This window comes from Pristis pectinata, chromosome 27, assembly GCF_009764475.1.
Source record: "Pristis pectinata isolate sPriPec2 chromosome 27, sPriPec2.1.pri, whole genome shotgun sequence".
Classification (NCBI taxonomy): Eukaryota; Metazoa; Chordata; class Chondrichthyes; order Rhinopristiformes; family Pristidae; genus Pristis; species Pristis pectinata.
In genome coordinates, this window is record NC_067431.1 from 20,811,835 (window position 1) to 20,817,059 (window position 5,225).

The 5,225-nt window shown below is 41.6% G+C and overlaps 1 long non-coding RNA gene across 1 annotated transcript; it reads left to right on the forward strand.

The window, feature by feature from the left end:
* Positions 1–433: 433 nt before the first annotated feature.
* Positions 434–2,523, forward strand: LOC127583606 (uncharacterized). Its single transcript, XR_007958281.1, has 3 exons — positions 434–470; positions 882–947; positions 2,455–2,523. It is a non-coding gene; the product is annotated as an uncharacterized LOC127583606 (long non-coding RNA).
* The last annotated feature ends 2,702 nt before the right edge of the window (positions 2,524–5,225 follow it).

Sequence of the window (5,225 nt, forward strand, 5' to 3'; positions counted from 1 at the left end):
TTAATATCATCAAGTTATATGAGAGTAACAATTTCACTGAAGGACAATTATTTTCAAGTCAATCAGAATGCTCATACCAGATTGGAAATTAGATGATAAAGCCCTGTAATTTAATCAATGCAACAGAGGCCAATCACATTGAGTGCTATTTTCCACGATGGTCACCTTCAGGTCCAGGAGAAGAAAGTCACCATCTAAGTTGACTTTGTGCACCCAATGGAGAGATCACAGGCAGTACGCATGCGCGCGGTCCCGCCCGGCGGCGTTACAGATCGGGTCGGGGGGGGGAGGAGGAATGAAGCGCTGCGCATGCGCGCTCGCCGCTCCGGCGCGCGCGGTGGCAGTTGGATTCAAATCCGCGCACGAGGCGCCTGCGCGGTCCCGCCGGGCACAGTGGCGGGAAAGGGTTTGTTACCAAGGGGAATAAGTTAAAGAAAAGGCAGAAAGTTGAACTTTGCAGTGAGCTGATGGTGGGTATGAAAATCAGAACCAGAACTGGCCATGGCACTATGGCCATGGGGTTCCCCTTGACACGTGATGGATCCTTGGTCTTCAGTTTCTCATGGAGCTTTTGTACCATTTTATCTCACGTTCACTTTCTATTTCTTTGTTATTTTCCAATCCCTATAACAGCAGTATTCCTGGGAATGCTGCTCTGAGGCTGGTGCATACATCTTCTGCCTTGTTTGGTGGCCCTGTTTCCAGCTGGTTCAACCTTGTGCTCCTTTTCCTTTTATCTCTGGTCCTCCAGAGTTTCTCTGGGAGCCTGTGTCTTTGAGCTTTTGTGTACAACCCCCTCCCCCCCCCCCAATACGCTGGGCTGAAAAATATTAACCGGCTCAAGAAGAATTAACTGCCGCAAATGGTTTGTTCCTCCACAGGTATTGCCAAACCTGGGTGCTGATTTTGAAGGACCAAGAGCACTAGAGAGTCTTGAATGCTCACAGGTACATAACCTCCCCATACTTTAAGGAAGATCTCCACTGGGGTTGTGTGCAGCTGTGCTGGGAACCTGGTGTGAAGCCCTGCCCTCTTCTGGTGCTCTCATAAGAATAAGGCGATGTTCTTGTTGCTGCACGGTTTAGTGTGGAGTGAGTGATGAAGGCAACGTGCAGAGGCTGCCTGTGAGGGCTGGTGTTGGTAGGACTAAGATGTGGGACAGGATGCACGCTGGCTGACAGAATGAGTGCAGGCCATTGCTGAGGACCAGCAGTGGCTGCTCTACATGTAATCCCACCCACGCGTGTCATCCTCTCTTCCATCGTGTAGGAGGTACATGAGCCTGAGAGCACCTACCACCAGACAAGGACAGCTTCTACCCCACTGTGATAAGACTATTGAACAGTTCCCTTATACAATGAGATGGACTATGATGTCACGATCTACCTTGTTGTGACCTTGCACCTTACTGCACTGCACTTTCTCTGTAGCTGTGACACTTTACTCTGTACTGTTATTGTTTTTACCTATACTACCTCAATGCACTCTGTACTAACCCAATGTAACTGCACTGTGTAATGAATTGACCTGTACGATCGGTATAGAAGACAAGTTTTTCACTGTACCTTGGTACAAGTGACAATAATAAACCAATACCAATACAGACTGGACAGATCCTGTGGTCTTCCTCATTACCTGTTATTGGATGTGATGTTAACTGCTGCCTCCCCTTTTTTTGCTGCCTCCAGCTGGGAGATTTCTCTATGCTAACAAGCACAACAGTGGTCACTGGCCATTGAACTTGCTCCAATCCTAAAGGTTTCTGGTGCAGTAACAAGGAGGCAGGAGTTCCTGGCACATCGTGCAGTTGGTAAATAAATAATGATCTCTTTTAGTGCTGATTCCACAAGCAATCTCATTACTGGGAATACATCTTGAGTGCTAAGTGATGTACTTCCCTCCATCTACAATCCATTCTCCTTGCACCTTTGTGCACTACATTTAAATATTTTCTTCCTCTTAAAGGTACTGAAGAATGATTTTAGTCTCACCATCACTTGCACGTCAGATATGGATTTCTACATTATCCAAAACTGAATTTGAATTTTCATTCTGTCATGGTGGACCAGAATTATAACATGAGACCAAAACTTGAAACGTTGCAGGCTAAGCTTTGTTCTCAGTTGTAATTAAAGTAGTTCCTTGAACAAAATAGTTTATTTTAAGTGGTATAATGTTTAATAGTTTTGGTGTATTATTTGACAAAGAGTCTTACAAAGTAATACAGAAAATGTGTGTATGTAAAGTTGGTCATTAATTTTGCATACTATATAATACTTAACAGCAGATTCAAGGAACAACACGTTCGTCCATTGCAAACTCTGCATATGCTCTGTTATTTGCAATGTATCATAGAAAAGGTAAAGTTAGAAGTCGCTAAACATGGAAGTATCAAATTTTATTTGCTCTACTGAAATAATAATTAATAACAGGAAAATGTTTCAACTCATTTAGAGTCAGATGTCAGCTGTTCCAATCAAAATTTCTGAGTCTAAAGGGGCAAAACGTAAAAAAGAAATGGAGGTATGTAAGTCACACTATCATGTAATTTTTACCTAAGATTTTGGCTTGCAAAGCCTTGGTAAAATATTGGATGGGGTGGGAATTTTCATAGAACCATAGACAATTTATTGTATTTAAATCACATCTTAACAACAAAGAATGTGATCACATCATTCAATTTATTGGTATATACAATGCCTCCATGTCGCCATCATTTGGTCATCATGCTCAGCCTAATCCCACTTTCTAGCACTTGACTCAGCCATGCAAATCATTCCTCTGCAAGTACACATCCAAGTACTTTTTCTATGTGGTAGGAGTTTCTGCCTCTACCACCATTGAGGCACTGAATTCCAGGCACCCTCTGGATGAAAACGTTTTACCTCGTCTACCAATTTCCTTAAACCAATGAACTGTGTTCTCTTGACTCATTTGATGCTGATGCATGCGATTCTTCCAGCATGTGCTTTTTTTCATGATCTCCTGCATAAGTACTTCACCTAGGTATTGCAGACAAAAATCCACCCGAACAATTTTAGGAATAAATGGAATGATATAATGTATTTGTGTAGACTATCAAGTTCAGAAGCAGAACAGTTGGCCATCACTTATTGGTACTGACAATTAATGAGGTAAACCTTTCTAAACGCTATAAATTCTATACCATTTCAGTTTTTTCCTTTCTCCATTATTGCATGATCAATTCTGGCCGCCTGTCTTTAATGTTATCGTGGATCAGGCTTCGAGAAAAAATACTATTGCCCAAGCATCCTAATGAAAGAATTTTTTTTCCCGGAAGCAAGTTTCCAAGTTAACATTTTTTGCGTAAATGCCAATGATACCTTTTAGTTTTTTTTCCTATTAGCCTGAACATAAAAACGGTGAATACCTAATTAGGCTGGTATTTCATGTTGTGAAGTAGGTCTAGTGCTACTAATTTTTTTTTACCCCCAGAAGCAGACCAAGCAAATCTGAAACATTAATTTTGGTTCTATTTTGTGCATGACTAGCTGAATTTTTACAACATTAATTTATGTTTGGTATTGCTTATTCAGTTTCAGCATGGGATTGAGAATGTAAGCATTCAAATTGTTTTTCATGCAAAACTCCTGTGGAATTTGAACATTTATTGCTTTGGGATAGGTAGAAAATTAAAAGCCATGTTTGGTTATCTGCAAAATGAATAAATTATATGATATGATCATGTGTTTCTGGCTTGTAAGGTGTGATTTGAAATAGATAGGTCTTTCACATGTAAGCTCCAGTGGCACACATGAAGTGATGTTTTGATTGGTAGAAAGCTAAACTTTTTTCCTAGAACACAAGTAATGAATGTTGAGAAGTAATCTGTCCCAAAACACTAATGTACATGTAATACAATGTACCTCGGTGATCGAAATTTTGTAGATATACTCTTCTGTTGTTCTTGTAATTCTGAACATAAAAATAAATGAATGTGTATATTTAGAACCTTGTTCTAATGCATCAGCATATACAAAGCAAAATATACAGCTTGGATATTGAATTCTCCCACTTTAATCCCCACACCCCTTCCCCCCACCATGCCTCTTCTTTTCTTCCCTTTCCTAGCCTATCTCTCTTTTCTACCCCGCTTTTTTTTCTCTCTCTTTACCTTTGACCTATCCCCCAGTGGATCTGCTCTCCTCCCCTGCACCTGCCTATCACCATCTCTTACCTGCATCTACCTATCACCACCTTGTGCCCACCCCGCCTCCCCTCTTTTGTCCACCTATAACTGCTATGCTTTTCCCTTCTATGTATTGGGCTTCCCCTTTTCATATCTTCAGTCCTGAAGAAGGGTCCTGACCTGAAACATTGACTGCCTGCTTTTCTCCACGGATGCTGCCTGGCCTGCTGAGTTCCTCCAGCACCATAGTATTTTTTGTCTAGATTCCAAAATCTGCAGTCCTTTATTTCTCAAGCAAAATAATTATGCCTCTCTTGGAGAAAGTTGTTCAGGTACTTAAATGCAGATGATTCTTTTTGTGAATTACCCAGTTACGCAAACTTTCTTTGATCATGATGAGCATACTGGGAAAATCCAAAGGATATTTTAATTAGACAGGGACTTGCAAAGGTTGATTGGGTGATTGGGACAGGCTGTTAGGTGAAGCGACATCTTGCAAGTGGGAGGCTTTTACAGTTGAGATATGGAGAGTTCAGGGCCAATGTTTCTGTGAGAGTGAAGGGCAAGACCTGCAGGATTAAGGAACCTTGGCTGACAAGGGATATTGAGGCTCTGCGTAGGAAAAAGGGGAAGGCATATGTCAAGTATAGGCAGCTGTGATCAAGCGAAACCCTTGAGGCTATGGCTTATAGAAGCACACTAAAGAAGGAAATCAGGAGGGCAAAAAGGAGAAGTGAGATATCCTTGGTAGCTACGATAAAGGAGAATCCTAAAAGATTCTTTAAGTATATTAAAAGCAAAAGGGCAAGTAGGGAGAGAATGTTCCCTTAAGGATCTATGAGGTTGTCTGTGTGTGGAGCCAAGGGAGATGGGTGAGGTCGTAAATGAATACTTCTCATCTGTATTTTCTGGTCATAGAAGCAAGGGAAATCAGGGAAGATAATAGTAATGTTCTGAAACAAAAGAGGAGGTGTTGGCAGTTTTAAGCCACATAAAGGTGGATATATCCCTGGGGCCTAACCAAGTGTATCCTACGACAATGTGGGAAGCAAAGGAAGAGGTTGCTGGGGCCCTG